The sequence below is a fragment of the Podarcis tiliguerta genome, assembly GCF_965153285.1.
Source record: "Podarcis tiliguerta genome assembly, chromosome: 11".
Classification (NCBI taxonomy): Eukaryota; Metazoa; Chordata; class Lepidosauria; order Squamata; family Lacertidae; genus Podarcis; species Podarcis tiliguerta.
In genome coordinates this window covers 22,277,783-22,297,074 of record NC_139544.1, presented here as the reverse complement: position 1 = coordinate 22,297,074, position 19,292 = coordinate 22,277,783, and the positions used below count along the sequence as shown (strand labels likewise).

General features: G+C 43.8%; 1 protein-coding gene across 5 annotated transcripts in view; it reads right to left on the bottom strand.

Annotated features, from left to right (window-relative positions):
* Positions 1-19,292, bottom strand: part of TMEM232 (transmembrane protein 232) — a 147,491-nt gene that overhangs the window by 7,883 nt on the left and 120,316 nt on the right. The window lies entirely within an intron of this gene.

Genomic DNA, 19,292 nt, shown 5'->3' with positions numbered 1-19,292 from the left:
TCAGCTTTTAGACTTCTGAGTGAAAACTGCTTAGAGTTGTCCTGCAGAAGATTTAAATCTGATTTAGGTTTCCACAGCTTTACACTGTTCCGTGTAGTTCTTGGTTGCTATGTTCAGTTTTTTTAAAAAGCCGTTCTACTCTATTATCACTTATTTATTTCAGCAGTTATGCTTGGCTCTATAATTACGCTGAGTGCAGGTTATAATTATAATCATAAAGATCATTAGATGCTGCAGCTTTGTGACTAAAATAAATCACATGTGCATGGTAGGTGCATTCCGGAGGCCTTTGCCTGCCAAACATGTGTGAGGTGTTTAATTTTCAAAGGGGAAAGGGGAAAAAACCTTAAACTGCATCTCTGACCTATGCATTTTTACTCTGAAGTAAGCTCAGCGGGGCTTACTCCCATGAAAGTGCTTACAGGACTACAAACTTAAACATCAAAACCAGAAAAACAAAAGAAGAGACTCAGACAAATAAACCAACATGCAGGGAAGCAAAAAGGTTTTGTGCCATCATGTGGACCTCCTCAGGTAGGAACTTCCAGAAAGTGGGTGCCATCACTGAGAAAGCCCTCTCATCTGTTCCCACCAGCCATGCCTCCGATTGGAGCTCAATACACTATAGGTCTCTCTTTATTTTCTCAGTGGACAAGCACGATAATATGGGAGGAGACCATGCTTCAGCTCAGGAGTTGGGAACCTTTTTCATCTTAAGGACTGCAATCCTTCCTGGAGAAACCTGGACCACATACCAGTGGTGGGTCATACCAGAAGCAAAAGCAAACAGTGCAACCAACATGCCTCTTACCTTTGTATAGTAAGCTATATGCCAGTCACACACACACAAGCCAGAGGTTTCTGCACACACACACACCATCTAGGCAAGCAAGCAACATCACCACACATTCCAGCTGGGCGAAAGCTTAATAATAATAATAATAATAATAATAATAATAATAATATATTATTTATACCCCGCTCATCTGGCTGGGTTTCCCTAGCCACTCTGGGTGGCTTCCAACCGAATATTAAAAACACAATACAGCATTCAACATTAAAAACATCCCTAAACAGGGCTGCCTTCAGATGTCTTTTAAAAGTAAGATAATTGCTAATTGCCTTGACGTCTGACGGGAGGGCGTTCCACAGGGCCGGTGCCACTACCGAGAAGGCCCTCTGCCTGGTTCCCTGTAACGTCACTTCTCATAGAATCATAGAGTTGGAAGAGACCACAAGGGCCATCGAGTCCAACCCCCTGCCAAGCAGGAAACACCATCAGAGCACTCCTTACATATGGTTGTCAAGCCTCTGCTTAAAGACCTCCAAAGAAGGAGACTCCACCACACTCCTTGGCAGCAAATTCCACTGTCGAACAGCTCTTACTGTCAGGAAGTTCTTCCTAATGTTTAGGTGGAATCTTCTTTCTTGTAGTTTGGATCCATTGCTCCGTGTCCGCTTCTCTGGAGCAGCAGAAAACAACATTTCTCCCTCCTCTATATGACATCCTTTTATATATTTGAACATGGCTATCATATCACCCCTTAACCTCCTCTTCTCCAGGCTAAACATGCCCAGCTCCCTTAGCTGTTCCTCATAAGGCATCGTTTCCAGGCCTTGGACCATTTTGGTTGCCCTCCTCTGGACACGTCCCAGTTTGTCAGTGTCCTTCTTGAACTGTGGTGCCCAGAACTGGACACAGTACTCCAGGTGAGGTCTGGCCAGAGCAGAATACAGTGGCACTATTACTTCCCTTGATCTAGATGCTATACTCCTATTGATGCAGCCCAGAATCTCGCAGTGATTTATATCCCACCTTTGCTCCAAGGTGGCATATATAGTTCTCTTTCTCCTTATTTGATCCTCACAACAACCCCATGAGGTAAGTTAAGCAGAGAGGTAGTGACAGGCCCAAGGCCACCCAGGGAGCTTCATCACTGAGCGGGGATTTGAACTCCTGATCGCCCAGGTCCTACTCTAATATGCTAACCAGTACACTATACTAGAGACAGGGGCATGGCCAGAGAAGAGGGATAGGTTGGTCCTAATGGCCTGAGAGAGAGGCTTGGGGGATTTCCCACTCCTGCTTTAGGCATCCTAGCCCCAGGTTGTTTGGGGCTTTAGAGGTAGGCCTTGCTCATCCTAGGCCAGGCATCCCCAGACTCGGCCCTCCAGATGTTTTGGGACTACAGTTCCCATCATCCCTGACCACTGGTCCTGTTAGCTAGGGATGATGGGAGTTGTAGTCCCAAAACACCTGGAGGGCCGAGTTTGGGGATGCTTGTCCTAGGGCTTTGTTCACAGATTACTTGTTTAATCCGCATGCAGAGCCCTGGGGAGAGGCATCACTGCTTCGCCATGTCCATTTTGAAGGGGGAGCCATTTTATTGTATCTTTTGTTTTCTGAGTTTGCATTGCACTTTACCCCTCCATGTGTGATAGCAAGATTATAATGATGAAAGCAAAGTAGTTACAGCTGCCGGCCCACTGAGGACACTTTCCTCCTGGTATGGTTCCCCTTTATCACATACACAACACAACAGGACAAGGACCTATTCCCACCCCCAACTGCATATGAATTGATATGGCTAATCTGACCCAACAACCTAACCCCACCCCCCACAAACACATATAAACAAGTCACACTGCAATCAACTGAATGCAACCAACCAAGCTTGGAACCCCCCAATCTCTCGCATGATCAATAAAAATAAATAAATATATAAACAAAGGATCTACCCACATGATGCTGACACAGACCCTACACTAATAACAGGATTATTATGTTGGGATACTGCCAGGGAGACAAAGTCCATCATGACTCCACATAGTCTCCGGATGTCCATCGATCTCCCGTAGACACGCAGTATCAGCAATTAGCGACATGAGCTCCAGAAATAGCTTGCCACATTCCAGAGCCGATGCACGCTCTATCAGCAGATAATGCACAGCGAAAGATGCACTCAGGAGAGCATTATTTACAACTTTATTCAGCGCTGGTCAGAACAAAGAGAAAACATGACTGCCTGCTTCAGTGTTCAGGCATAGAGAGAGCGAGACGAAAGCAAAGACACAACAGAAACATCCTGTGAAACAGGAAATATGCAGGCTGTGACACAAACATCCTGCTCCCTTTTAAGGTGGAACGAAAATATCCTAACATAAATAACAATAGGACAAAATAACAATATGCCCATCTCTCTCCCTGCCCCTCTTCCCCCAACTGCAAGATGCCTTTGACAAAAGTGTCTCTCGCTATATGTAAACAGGCTGTGAAAAAGGCTGTGAATTAAAAGTGGAGACAATAGATTACCTTTCCCTGTTTATCTGTTTTGTAACACAAAACAGTTCCATAAAAACTATTTTAACACACACACAAAAGAAAAGAAATCCAAAAGGCTCTGCAGGAAAAAGCTTTTGAATTTTGTCTATTTTCTTCAACATTCCAATAAAACCTTTCTTACAGAAGGAGAAGCACTGGAATTAAAACCTAACCCAACACTTGTGTCATGTATGGCATCTGATCTTGCCAGCGTTTCAGAGTTTCTGACTACTTGGTTGGTTAAATTCCTTTCAGCCTCTTAGTTCGTGTCAGCTCCCCCTGAATTTTGTGCAATATCATTTCGGCAGGAGAAGCCATCTAAATCGCTTAGCTTTTCCTTGGCATTGATTTTGCGGCACCTGGAGTGCAATCGGTAGTTTGCTAAGTGTGCACACAAAAATAGCTTTGAATTGATTTAAAGTGAGACTGGCAAGCACAAACTGATCCAGTACATCGCGACCCATGCATGGAACTAAGAGAGAACTGGAGTATTTCAAGTAAAGAGAGAGAGAGAAAAAAAGGCTTTGTGTCTCCAGTCAAATCCTCTTCCGGAGTTGCCATTTTGAACAATTAATCCATAAACTTTTGCTTGGTGTTGTAAGTGTAAGTGCACTACTATCACGGATCAACACGAGGGATAAACAACTTCCACTTCTATGCTACACTTTCTGTGCCTTCCTTATGGAGGGCTTTTCTCCTATCCAAGGCTTAGAATAGGCAGAGCCTATCCTTGACCACTGGGGCTGGGTCCTATGATGGCTATCCCCGACCTAAAAGGAGAAGGTGCTACAGCTTCCTCTCATTCCTCACTAAATCTCCAACTTCCTCTCATTCCTCTATCCAGCTTGTGTACCTTTTGTTTTTGTCAGGGAACTGCCATCGGAGCTGGAGGCGGAGAGAAGGCTCCAGAGGGATGGCGGAGAGGGTCCCAGTAGGGAGAGAGGCAGTCCATCCGCTGGGGAAGGAAATCAGCGTAACACCAGTGGAGAAGGGGGGCAGATGGGGGAATCGGAGAGGTGGCTCCAGGACTCCTCGCCGGAGACCAGCAGAGAAAGTACAGGTACTCCGCTGCCCACACCCTCTTTGCGCAGAAGACTCCCGCGCAGGGAGAGTAGAAGGGGACTGGGTGTCAAACAGCTTTTATGCTGGAAGAGGTTCAAGAAACGCCCACTGACGGATTCTGCCAGCGACTGAGGCAGCCACGAAACTTGAGGCTGTCCAGACAGAAAGGGTTCAACCAGGTAACCTAGCCAGGAGTGGCGGCAACTTACGCACGAGCAACCCCTAGAACCATTACAGTTTTGTACCAAAAAAAAAAAGTTATGCAGGCTAAATCTGGTATTGTTTCTCAATGCTGAAAAAGTAAGAAAGCAGTGCAATATTCAAGAAAATCCAGTCAATACCAAATCATTTGTTTTAGGAGAATAGTATAATATAGAAATTGAAACTATAATCATAATTATTCTAAATACTGGTTACTGTCATGCCAGGGCTAAACTTGGGGCACCTCAACATTGCAGGATCCATGTTTCAGTTTCCTGTTCAAACAAACACAGTAGCACCAGGTCTGAACTGAAACAGTCCCTGTTGGGTCAGTTGGGTTACTTTCTCAGGTCTCAATGGATGACTTTATCCCACCAGCCAAGCCACCTCTTTACCTTACATTTCCTTAAACCTTGGGCTTCGCAGCATCTGATCTCTTGTAACTTTGAACCCTTTCTTCCTGCTAATGGTTCACACCTAAGATTTAACCATTGCTGTGAGTCACCTTGCTAGCTTCAACTCTTGGCTTGGGCGCCAAAAGCTGATGCCTTCACATTCCTCCTCAGAAGATTTCCATTCTTCTTCCTCTCTTCCTTCTTCCCCACGAACCCCAGCTGCCTTATATCCCAGACCCATAGACTCCCCTTCACCCTAACACTTTCTCCTTCTGTGGTTCCACTTCCTCATCTGGTCTGAGTCCACCAGAACTTCTTGTTGTCTACCAACTTTCCCCTGGTTTAAATGCATTCCAAAGCTGCTATGTTAAATAAAGAAGTTTAATAAAAAATAAACCATTGTGCTTGAATGCATTGTACTTAAAATGCTATGCAGAGAGCTTTGCATCGGACAGGAGGTCTGTCTATAGCAAATGCACTGAGAAGAAGTTGAATGTTTATGTTCAGGTTAACTGACTTCTCCCAGAAACCCAAGCAGAGATCTCTCTTAGCATGAAATGAAACCTGAGGAGAACTCATTGTCTTTGATGGTCATCAAAGCTCAGTGATGATGAACAAGCAAGATGCTTACATAGGATTTCTCTCTAGACTCAGAGAGAAAAGTCACTGAATTGTATTACTGAACTTAAAGAAGTAGAGACTGCACTACTTGTTGTTTAAGAGCAATGTGTTACTTAGTATTTTGTAACCTTTACTTATAACTGTTTTGAGACTATTCTCCAGTAAAGCTTTGAAACTCGATTCTTGTGGTGGAGCTCAAATTCATTTCTGCTCTGCATAAAGTCTAGATCAGGCATTCCTTTCACAGCAACTGTTAACATCAGCAAAAGACTCTTGGGCATCCTTATTGTTTGCAACTAGTTCTGTTTCCTTTCTGTTCCTTGTTACACTTTGTTTTCTTAGATAGGCTTTGAGCTTTGTTTTTGTCAAACATATTTGTTGTTTTTTCATACTGGAATCTTTCTAATGATCTCAATTCCACACCATCAACTAGTATATTTTATGCTTCTAGTATCTGGCTTCTAGATACTTGATTGTTTCATCTGGCCTTGTGCCTGCAGATTAATGCTTCCCTGAGCCCCTTGTGATTGCTTGTTGTAGCTGAATTTCACTGTATGAGATGGTCTGTTTTTTCTTAATACCAAGAGATGTGCTGAATTGTAATTTTTTAATTTCAAGGAAGGACTTGATATTGACTTCCTGCTAGGCTGGTAATTGAAGTCATTTTATTTATGTTGAAAGTGTCAGATAATAACTCCTTCAATCTGTACTACGGCACTATGCATACACAGTATGAGGCTAATGTACATTAAACAATATGGGAGTGATGAGGCTTGACGTCGCCTAATGTAAAGTGATGCATGCCTCACTACTAATATTGCATTTTTTAAATAAATAAATAAATTACAGTTTGCTTTTAATGGACAGGAGCAGATAGCTGTAACCCATGGCATTTTTGTCACTAAACCTTGCATAAAACAGCCCATAAGTAATAAGCTGCTGAAGCATTGCTAACTTCTCTGCAATTTCCACACATGGTCTACCACTGGGAAATGTTATTTAGGTCACAATACCTGATACCAGCACTGTCATGTTTACCTCAGCCTTAATTGCAGGTTCAATTGTTTCCCAGCTGCATCTTAGCTGTTATGGGACTCTGGTTAGCTGAAGGTTTTCACTGTTCAGAATTGCCTTGTAGAGGTTTCTGCCTATTTGAGAATGGGCTGGTCCTATGGGCTGTCAGTGAAAGACCTTTACAAACTTATATTGCTCTTTTGCTATTAAGTCCTTGTTATCCAGTATCTTGCAACCAGGGGTGGAGTAAGGGGGGGTGCGGTGGGTGCAGGCCGCCCCAGGTGTCAGCACTGAGGGGGGTGACAAAATGCCAGGCAGCACTCACTGTGGGGCCTGCAGCGCACCCAAGCCATGCGTCTCTCCTGCCCAAACGGTCTGCCCGCTGCCTCCCCCCCAGCTGTAGGGTGGCAGAGTGGGAGGAGGCAGGCATACTACAAAGGCCCTGCCGTGTACCCCGTCCCTATGGGCGACTCACCCCGCCCCTGGGCATGCCGTGCCAGACACCCGAGCAGCTTCCTCCACCACTGTTTGCAACTCTTCCTTCTAAAATAAAGGTAAAGGTAAAGGGACCCCTGACCATTAGGTTCAGTTGTGACCGACTCTGGGGTTGCGGCGGTCATCTTGCTTTATTGGCTGAGGGAGCTGGCATACAGCTTCCGGGTCATGTGGCCAGCATGACTAAGTCGCTTCTGGCGAACCAGAGCAGCGCACGGAAACACTGTTTACCTTCCCGCCGAAGCGGTACCTATTTATCTACTTGCACTTTGATGTGCTTTTGAACTGCTAGCTTGGCAGGAGCAGGGACCGAGCAATGGGAGCTCACCCCATCGCGGGGATTTGAACCGCCGACCTTCTGATCAGCAAGTCCTAGGCTCTGTGGTTTAACCCACAGCGCCACCCGCGTCCCATCCTTCTAATATAGTGGCTTCTATTATTTTTTTGTTGACAGCCTAGGGACCTCCATACACATTGCCAGGCTTGCTCCCCAGGGAGGTTACTTAGGTGCTGCTAACACAGCGATGTCACCCTTAGAAGCACACTCCATTGTGTCTTGAGACAGATGCCAACACTTTTACATTTGTTACAGACTGTGAAAAAACAGGACAGTAACTTCAATGGAAAGCATCAGAAGAACTTTAAAATATTTATTGTATTCACAGTGTGATCTCTATTCAGCCAACATATTTCAACTTCTTAGTTTAACGATGTTAAATTCAAATGGATTTTTAGTGTCTTAAATCTTTAAGTGCACTTACCTGAACCTTTGCTGACTGATGGCAGGTTTGGACCTTTTCAGCCTGAATTTTCTATATGTGTGGCACTAAGCAATTCCCTATGTACAGCCTGGTCCAGAAAAAGCTACAGTGTGATTATTCTGAACAAGTACCTCAATTCTTAAATGTACCAAATCCATTTAGTTCAATGGAACTAAAACTGAACTGCTACATTTTTCAAGTTTCAAATGTATTAATTTCAATGGGACTTCATTGCATTTTCACAGGATTTTCCCCATTTGACAAAATGCCAATACCCCATATTCCCACAGCATTCATTTCCTAATTTCTTAGTGAAAATATATCAAGGGCATGCAGATATTGTAGACAAACAGTTTTCAGCCCCTTAGAGGAAAATTGTTCTGACATGACTTTGTCTATTCAGTTTTCCCCAGTAGAATACAGGATCCTTCCCATTCCTTTGCAAACTGTGAGTAGCTGCTGCTACAGAGAATGTGAAACAGAAGAATTTGTATTTTCAATTGTTGCTTCATAGATCAAGAAGCTCCCATTACCAGTTTAGGGATATGCGATCTGTTTTGTTCTTACAGTTATTTCCCCTGAGCAGCAGGTTGGTGATTTACTGATGGCTGGAGAGAATCAATTCTCAGGGTCTTGCACTCACTTTAGAGAAGAACGTCCTTATCAAAATGGTATTCTCCCTTTCTGCAAAACCATTTAATCTTTCTTGACATGAAAACATGGATATTTAGCCTTCCGTGGCCCCTAACAAGTGTGTTCACATCTTACGGTACAGTGCTATCCTCACATTACACTAGCTAGACAAGGTCAAGAATAGGGCTGTAGCTAGCATATGTCCAAATAATATTGGGGTGGTGAAGTTAAGACTATAATGGCTTCATTATACCAATAAAACTTTAAGTCAACTGCTAACACTATGGTGGCATCAATATAACAATTGCACTCACGTTGGCATAACTGATAAGGCTATCAATGGAAGCTACCTAAGATGACTTCATCAGAGGCCTTTTCTTGTGCTCCCCAGTCAAGGGAAACATAGCAGAAGAAGAAGAGTTTGGATTTGATATCCCGCCTTTCACTCCCTTTAAGGAGTCTCAAAGCGGCTAACATTCTCCTTTCCCTTCCTCTCCCACAACAAACACTCTGTGAGGTGAGCGGGGCTGAGAGACTTCAGAGAAGTGTGACTGGCCCAAGGTCACCCAGCAGCTGCATGTGGAGGAGCTGAGACGCGAACCCGGTTCCCTAGATTACGTGACTTAACCACTACACCATACTGGCTCCCATACATAGCAGGTTGGCGGAGAGTGGTGAGCTTTCAATGTTGGGGCCTAGACCTTGGAATGCCCTTCCCAGAAAAGTTCACATGCCACCTTCCTTGATGCCATTTCTGTGGCAGGCAAAGACCTGTTTGTTTTCTCAGTTTTATCTCTGCTATGCTGTTTCACATTTTATGACACTCACCGTTTCCCAGTTGGGTGTCGATTGCAGATCATCACTGCCCGCCTCCTTCCCGGCAGCTGGACCCAATGGTTGCTGGCTGATGGGGAATTCCCCTGGCTGTCACGGCCATGGGGGCGTGACTGCCTGGCCAGTAAGCTGGGTTCAAATGGGCCAATCAGGGCCCAAGTTATGGGGAACTTTCTTGCTGGCCAGCCGGGCAAGAACACATAAAAGGCCGACTGCATGTGGCCTTTGCAGCGCAGTCAGCCAAAGATCAACAATTTTGTTGGTATTTTTCTAGTTAAAGAACAAGTTCTCTCTCTCTGATGTTTAAAAAAATTACAGATTTGCAATGCATTTCAATGAAGAACAAGCAGATTTGCCCCTTAAATATAAAGCAGAAAGTGAACGTACTACTCCCACAAATAATTAGGTATCAAATTAAGTAGGTGGGGATGATGAAGAAACTCATACTTAAAAACATGATGAATGGTTCATCACTGAGGAATACAATTAGCTGGTGCAGATTTTATTCCAAGCATTGTTCCGATTAATGGGCTAAACTGTGATAAACAAATGCTTATACAATAACCACATTTTCGGCTTTGTTGGGCAGGGATAATAAGTAATCATGCTGCATTACTTATTACTACAATAACAAAAGGTGCAGCTCAAGAAACACTGGCACTCTTTAACCTCCTCTGATGCAAACGGGGCTTGCAATGAACAGGAACTGGCCTATATCATGCCTTGATAGGTTGTAACTTCCTGCTGCAATCCTTTGCTTGTGAGTAGAAGTTAGGTGCGTATTCTCGCCAAATTCTAAAAACATGACTGCGTGTATGTTGTAAAAAAAATGTATGACAAATCACATATGAAAAAGAGAGGGGCTTTAAAACTACACTGCAGTGTCTTCCACATTAAAAACCCTTATAAAAAATTAAATGTTTTCACTTCTATCTACACATCTGTGCTTATTTCAGGATATAATTTAGTTTTATACTGCAGCAAACTGGGATTCGCCATACATGAAAACTTCCACAGGTATGATATCCACAATGCTATTTAATATGTACATGAAGCTGCTGGAAGTGATCACTAGGAGTTTTGGGATAAGATGCCACCAGCTCTGTTTCTCCATAGGGCAAACCGCTGGGCACAGCGGTGGGATGGATGAGGGTAAGTACTCTGGGCTTCAATCTTGGCAAGGCAGAGGCACTGTGAGAGAGTGGTCCCCATGTCCAAGAAATTAGACACTGGAGACTCAGGTAGCCTTGGGGGCTAAAAGTGCCTTTCACCTGCTTCTCTGCATGCTTTGATTAAAGGATATGGAAACCAAGCCTTATGAGGAATGGTTGAGAGAACTGGGTATGTTTAGCATAGAAAAGAGGAGACTTGAGAGGAGATATGATCTTCAAATATCTCAAGGGCTGTCACATGGAGGATGGCGCTAACTTGTTTTCTCCTGCTCCAGTGGGTAGGACCTGAAATAATGACCTCAAGTTACATGAAAGGAGATTCCGACTAAACATCAGGAAGAACTTTCTGACAGTAAGAGCTGTTTTGACAGTGGAACAGCCTCCCACTAGATATGATGGACTCTCGTTCTTGGAAGTTTTTAAGCAGAGGTTGGATGGCCACCTGTCATGAATGACCTAGTTGAGTTTCCTGCATTGCAGGACTGAACAATTCTATGCTTCTATGATTCTAAGCTGAAAGGGTCACTTAAATCCTGCAAATGTTCCAGGGAAGAATTGGGAGCCAAGCTAGCATGCTATGGTCATTCCATTCCATTTTCCCTGGCACAGTTGTTGCTCCATGGTAAAGGTTCTTCTTCGCAATTCAAGAGCAGTACAAATATTGTCGCTATCTTCCAAGGAGCAAAGAATAAAGAAGCAGGGACCCATTTGCAAGTCTAAAGAGATCCGAACAGCAATTGCTACCCGCTTTATATTGCTTTTGGACATCTTCCTTTCGAAAACTTCTTGAAAAATGGATATCTGAGTTTTTCTACATTAACATCATTGTCATGCACTATTCACTTAAGTATGTATTTGCATCTAAATCCTATGACTACTCACGAGCAGCCTCACTGGTATCCAAGGGATTATTTGCAAATGAGTAATTTCTGGCTTGCTTCAGACAGTATGTGCTTTTCTCTTTTAGAGACAGAATAATCTTGGGGGGGGGGGGGGGGTTCACAGAAACTGGTTAAAAAACAAGCATACCAAAAAGCATGCTTTCATTTCCTTCGGGATAGATTTTCCAATGCAAAAACGACACTTTAGGCTGCAATTCTTTAACCATTACATGGGAGTAAGCAGCAGTGAACACACTGAAGGACTGCACTGTTAAAACGACTAGCTCTATTTGTAAATCAATGGAAATTGCTGCATAAACTGTCCCCATTCCACCATTTCTTTCAAAGCCAGTCTTTGTATCAATGGACATTTATATAACTCCCACTGAACTTTACACAGACTGCAGTCACTGAGATAATGATTGCACCCTTGAATTAAAATCTAGAGCAGCCTTCCCTCACATGGTGCCATCCAGATGTTTTAGACTACTAGACTATCAAGCCCAGACAGCATCACTGTGCCTATAAAGTTGGCATCTGACACCCACTTACCTAGGATAAAGGTCCACTGAACTCAATAGGCCTTACTTCTGAGTATGTATGTATAAGGTAAAGGTAAAGGTACCCCTGCCCGTACGGGCCACTCTTAACAGACTCTAGGGTTGTGCGCCCATCTCACTCAAAGAGGCCGGGGGCCAGCGCTGTCCGAAGACATTTCTGGGTCACGCGGCCAGCGTGACATCGCTGCTCTGGCGAGCCAGAGCCGCACACGGAAACGCCATTTACCTTCCCGCTAGTAAGTGGTCCCTATTTATCTACTTGCACCCGGGAGTGCTTTCGAACTGCTAGGTTGGCAGGCGCTGGGACCGAACAACGGGAGCGCACCCCGCTGCGGGGATTCGAACCGCCGACCTTTCGATCGGCAAGCCCTAGGCGCTGAGGCTTTAACCCACAGCGCCACCCGCGTCCCTATGTATGTATAGAATCCCGCTAAAAACCTCTGAAGGCAGATGATTATAAATGCAAATACATCTACACAGAATATGGAAACGTCAAACAAATGACAGAGATTGACACTGTATCCTGTGCTGGTTTTTACTCGTCTGCCCCACAACCACCTGTCCAGATAATGAACATTCACAAAAGCCCAATAAGTCCTGGAGCACAATCCCATAATAGTTGAGTTGGAAGGGACCGAGGATCACCTAGTCCAACCCAACGTGGGACTCGGACACACGGCCCTGAGATTAAGAGTCTCATGTTCTGCTATCTGAGCTATCCCTGAACATGCTGAAGCTGCAACTATTATATAATACATAAAATCAGAATGAGATTAAACATCCTATTAAGAATTCTTAAGTTCTACAGTTAGGGTGGGGGCGGGCGGGTCAGGCAGCATTTTGTGGGGTGAAGACAGGAGTATTACTGGGGATGTTTCAAGACAGTGGGAGGAATTCAGCGTTGCACTAAGGCACTTGCCAATTCAGCTTGCCAGGTGGAATGACCCCCCTTCTCCTCCCGCCATGTGCTGTTTTAGGGGTTCCCCCAACCCTTCTTCAATTTCAGGAGCGGGAAGAAAGCCCCACTTCAGAAGCCAGAAGCCCCTTTCCAGGACTTCCGCTGACAAGATTCATTTGTTGAATCCTGCCCAGTGTTTATCTTGGGATGGGGACTCTGTATGCTCGCAAATTATCTGAAGCATCCACAACATGTTGGCATCGCCATCCCTTATCTCTCCTTCAACCCCATTTAATCCAGATTTATCATTTTCGGGGGGGGGGGTAAGTTGAGGGGAAGGAGGAGGAACTGTTGCCAAGGATTTGTTTGCAATATCTGGAAAACCTATTTACAACCTCTCTCTGGAACCTTCTGAAGATTGTCCTTCTGTGAAATGTTGAGGTGATAGAACCATTTGATTGTTACTTTACCTTTCCTTGGAGGGTCAAAACTTATACTAAATTAAGTGTGAGCACATTTAATGTTTCTGGGTAATTAGCTCTTCTCCCTCCAAAAAAACAGAGGCAGCAATGAGGACTGGGAATGTGGTATTTGTGGAAGAGCCACAACCATTTCCTCCCACACCACAGCTCCAGTGCTATTTTTCTAGAAAAAGAGGTGCCGGAACTCACCATGAGCACCTCCCTTATTCTCTTATAATGGCAGTGGTACCCACATGAAAGGTGCTGGGACTGATTTCCAGTGAGTTCCGGTGGGGGGAAAGCCCTGCACAGCCCCATCAAAAAATCCACTCAAAGCTGCTCCTTGCCCCAGGTGAAAGCAGGCAGGGTCCCATGTCTTGTTGGCCACTAGAATACCAAGCAAAGTAGGAGGAGATAGTACCATGCAACAAGTATGCTTCCAATACACCTATGCAACCTTGGGGTTGCAGGAGCTCTTAGCCAAAAGGCTGCCTAGATGCCCTAAAAACAACACCAGCACAATTATCAGAGTTGAACCAAGCCACCAGTGTAAAATCAGCAGCTGTTGTACTGCATTGGTACAGACAGAATCCTTGCACCTGATCCACAGTGCTTCATCAATGAATCACAAAGGATAGATACAGATAGATATATGATAGATAGATAGATATAGATAGATAGATAGATAGATAGATAGATAGATAGATAGATAGATAGATAGATATTGATAGATGATAGATAGATAGATAGATGATAGATAGATAGATAGATGATAGATAGATAGATAGATAGATGATATATAATAGAAAGATACTATTCTATGGGCAATTAAATTATACACGATGCACAACTGAGCCGACAGATAATTTGTCACGTTTGGGGGAGTATGTATGTAATAACTCCATTCTTCCTATCCACCCCCCTTTGATGCCTTTAACATTCCCTTCATGAACTGTTTTCAAACTTTCCTATAATAGAATTTGCTTTTCCTCTACCAGGCAGGTGCTAACATGGTCTTCAAAAATGCCATTAAACAGATACAATTGAAGTTCACAGTCTTGCTTTCAAACAACCCTATTTGAATGCAGCACCCGCCCTTTCCTCTTCCTCCTTAGACAAATCTTCCTCTTGCTGTAATTTAAAAAGTCTCCTTGCAGACACAAAAATGGAATTTTGCATTCTGTTTTGAAGCAAGGCACAGAATTAATTATTCTGTGCTCAGATTAAAATGTCTTTATTTACACAATTTATGGGACGTGGCAGAGACTATAAAGATCTTGGCGTAATGTAAGATTTGGAGAACACATTTCACACTCTGTTGTTTATTCATGCTACACTTCCACCGAATGTGAAATAAAACACCATTCAAACTGGCAAAAACAACAACACCCCAATGCTAGATTGTCTCTTCCCCCTCCCAATGTAAGTACCATAACTTACTTTATAAAACTGCATCACAGGCTGTATCCAAATGAATTATTATTGTGTGGACGGGCAGAGTCTCCCAAAACCCTGGGCGGCCCCCGGGTGGAATAACGACTCAAGACAACGTGCTATGGGATTAAAATTGACCACAACTTTATTATGTTTCAGATGTGGGTAGACCTTGGCTCAGGCATTGGGGGTTTATCCCTCCCAGTCCCCCGCTGGGGATCTGGGGAACATTAGGGTTATCCTGTGGGGGGGGGGGCTGGCTTTGGAGAACATATGTTCAAGCAGAGAGAGCCCGCCCCCGTTACGCCACCGTCGCAGGGGAGAGCAATGACAACCTCTCGGCGTACGGCCAAAGCCTCCCCTCAAAACAACCCCTTTAACGGGGACCCCTGGTATCGCCGCCACAAAGAGAAGGGGGGCGTGAGTCACCGCTACATGCCCACCCCCAATTTAGGGAAGATAGACTAAAGGATTCCTGATACCGCCAAAGTTGTGACATTTTGCTACGGGAAGGCAAACCTGCCAATGCAGGAGAATTCCTTTCTGGCCCTTCAACAGCAACCTTGACATAGCAGCGCCCGCGTACCTGTGGAGAAAAGGTTAACCTGCAAAAGAAGTCTTAACTGAGGGTGGGTAGGATGGAAGAAGCTCTGGAGCCAACTTATGATTCCCAGGTAAGATCCTTCCCCTATTGTGTGGGTCGGGTGGTCCCTCCCCCTACCCGGACTGATCACCTTGGGAATGCCTCCCCAGGCGGGATTGGGCAACTGGCTGAGGTAGGCGGAGACCTCCAGGTATCCCACCTGGAGAAGGTGAAGCCAAGCCTGTGTTAATGGTGCTGCATAGGGTCCAGGGGGCTGCACGCGACCACACAAAGGGCGCCCCCCTTTTAATGTGGGGAGCAGTCATTATTATTATAATTATTTTCTCACATTACAAAGCAGGAAGAAATAATATTTTCTAACATTTTCACACAAATTATTTTTAGCAGAAGTATGTATCTTTTGTGGGGGGGGGGAGGTTGCCAATGATCTTATACAGTGGTACCTCAGGTTACATACGCTTCAGGTTGCATACGCATCAGGTTACAGACTCCGCTAACCCAGAAATAGTACTTCAGGTTAAGAAGTACTTTGCTTCAGGATGAGAACAGAAATCGTGCAGCAGCGGTGCGGCGGCAGCAGGAGGCCCCATTAGCTAAAGTGGTGCTTCAGGTTAAGAACAGTTTCATGTTAAGAAACTCTGGACCTCTGGAACGAATTAAGTACTTAACCCGAGGTACCACTGTACTGAACTTCATTTGGTATGCAAACATATTTGATTACAGAAGCGTGAACACTTGTGCATCTCTACCAACAGAACCAGGACTATTAAAGATCATCAGCAACTGCTTTGTTTCACATGTTTTTGAAGCAGAACATGCACTTCTCTGCTGCATGTAAATGATCTTTCGGAAGCGTGCAACAGAATAAATAGCATGAATTGCTATGGATCACCTGGTATCTTGTAAATAAACATAATAACCTGCGTAAGAGTATCTGTTAAAACTGTAATTTGTGAATATGAATGCATTGGAAGCAATATCTGAGCTCCTATTCTGTAAAATAGCTGTGAAACTATACAAACAATAGCCGCTGCCATGCATATAAAGAAACCAGGATAGGCAACTCTTTCCCTTGAACTGAGATCAAAAAGTCTAAAATATACCTGGCGGTTTCTGAGATCTTTTGAGCACAGTTCTTTTAAGGAAAGCTATACCTTTATTAACTTGTTCATTAACAGCAAGAAGGTATACAATGACGGACAGTACATCCACAAAAGCTAGCTTGCGGAGCAAGTAATCTGGTGTTTCAGCATACACTCTCGCACAAATAGGTCTCTCCACTCTCCATCAAGGCAAAAAAGAGAGAGAGAGATGTTAGCACAACTCAGGGACACATTCCACCCAAACAAAAAAACCCTGAGGACAGCACAGAGCAGGACCAGTGAAGGCTGTGGCCTGGAAAGGTGAGAAGAAGCAGACGACGACGACGAAGAGGAGTTTGGATTTGATATCCCGCTTTATCACTACCCGAAGGAGTCTCAAAGCAGCTAACATTCTCCTTTCCCTCCCCCCCCCCTTGACAAACACTCTGTGAAGTGAGTGGGGCTGAGAGACTTCAGAGAAGTGTGACTGGCCCAAGGTCACCCAGCAGCTGCATGTGGAAGAGCGGAGATGCGAACCCGGTTCACCAGATTACGAGTCTACCGCTCTTAACCACTACACCACACTGGCTCCCGTGCGAGATTCCTACAGATAAAAGAAAGACACCTACAGGCTGCATTAGTCCTCACCCAAACCCAACTCTGCTCTAGACCATCAAGCAACAAAAAGAGTACTGTGGCACCTTAAAGTCTAACCAATTTAATATGGCATTTCCTCTCCACTTCATCAGATGCATGAAATGCAACTCTAAATTGTAAGACATATTTACATATGGTTGGGTAGTAGAATTGGAGGGGGGTTAGGTCAGTGAGTAGATTTTGTTGTACCAGGCATGGATTAAGACACTGCTTTGTAAACAAGAATTTATGAAAGAAAATAGTTAATACAAAGTTTTCCTTCAAAAAAAGTTTCTCTCTTTTCTCTCTCTGTGAAACAGCAGATTAGGGAGTCCTCGTTAGGCATATAATTTTACCACCACTACAACACAGTTTTGCTTCTTAGCTATCTATTAATATACACCTACTGTCTATTATCATCACTGTTATTGAATAGTTCATTATGATTAACTAAGTCAGGTGCTTTAATTTTGTATATAAGAAGCCAGACGAATGCATTTAATACACCACCTTAGACCTCAGTTCCATGAAAAGATGGTTGTTCAATGCTTTCAGTTTGAACCAGAGACATAGCCTGAATTACCTTAATTGCACTGACCTTCTAAGACGTTTCTATTTGTAGTATTGTGGTATTGCCACATCCATGCATGAATCTCCTATTTCAAAATATTCCAACACTGTAGACTGTAGGTTTATTTTACCTCAAGTGGTCTCTGAGGAAGAGTCATGACCTCAGATGATAAACTGGATTCCTAATTTGTTTGGGTAAAGGCAGTGCTTTTTTTCTTAAAAAATGTTTAGGGGTACTCTCATTTTCCTACTCATATTGAAATACTGCCCCTCAATGAGGCCAAACTTAGATTCACAAAATGTTTAGGGGTATGTGTACCCCGCTTCCCCCCCAGAAAAAAGGTATTTATCATCATTTGAATTTATTAACAGCCAACTAGGGTTTAAATTTCTACTCAGCCATGAAGCTCACTCAGCCAATCTAGGTGAGTCATGATCTCTCGACTGGGTTGCTATGATGGAGGGGCCACCCTGAGCTATTTAGATGAAGGATGGAACAAAATGAATTAAATCATATCAACATGCTGGCTGTCTAACAATGTATAGTTTAGATTATAAGATGGCCATGTTAAGAATGTTAGGATCGTCCTATTCACATGTAGGGCCCTGGGAGACACATGCCCGACTGACATGTTCTCTCCCTCCTGGTCGGTCGTTCGGGAGCTTCAAAAGCTTTCTCCAGCCCGAACATCACAGTGACTAACACCAAGATGCATTAGCACGCTTAGGAACCTGCAGAGTATTGGCAGTTCGCGTAACAAACTCAGTAGCACAGCATTTTGGCTAATCTGCTTTATTTACATATAGTACACTCAGAGCATTCTGACTCAGCTCCTTCCTCTTTCTCATCAGACAGCAAAAAGAAAGAACAAAGAACAATAGTCCCACATCACGGAACACAGTAACACAAAACATCCTGTCTCCGTCACTTCCCACACTATGGAATGAAAACATACACCGTCATGGGATAGAAAACAATCCCATGACTGCAAGCACGGAGCAAGAATCCTAACAAATAATTTATCATTAAAAGCAACTGTTAGTGTCAAGGATCTTCACAACTGTGTATGGAATGGATCCAAAGAGCCACAGAATTAATTCCTGGAGTGATGGGAGTTTTGGACACATGCTTCTCAAACAGTAACCCTCCATATAAATTTAACAGCCTCATATGATGATGGAAAGTCCTGGCTGCCATGCTACTGCTGAAGACACAGTCGGGAACCCTGACAGAAGAAAAGGTGACAACTCTATTCATGGGAGAATGAAGGGGGGACTGCAGTTCTCTGGGACAACAGAATGTGCAGGAGGAAAGAGACAGAGAAGTCTTCTAGCATTTCAACAATGTTAACAGTGGCAATAGGAATTTTCCTAGCGTATCCATGGCCCTTTTAGGGAGGCTGCAAACAAGTATTTCAATCTGTGTATGATGTACTCAGAGCACACACAAAACTGATTTTGCAACTCTAATTCGGTTAGGAGAAATTTTTACAGTGAAGTCATTTGTTACACTGTGAAAAACAATAGTGGCATATGGTGAATTATTGACAATGATATGACAAAACAAGATGTGATCTGCAGATCTCAAGGTAATTAACATGGCTAAACAAAAAATCAGTAAAAATTGCTAAGCAGGGGGTTAAATTAATGACAATG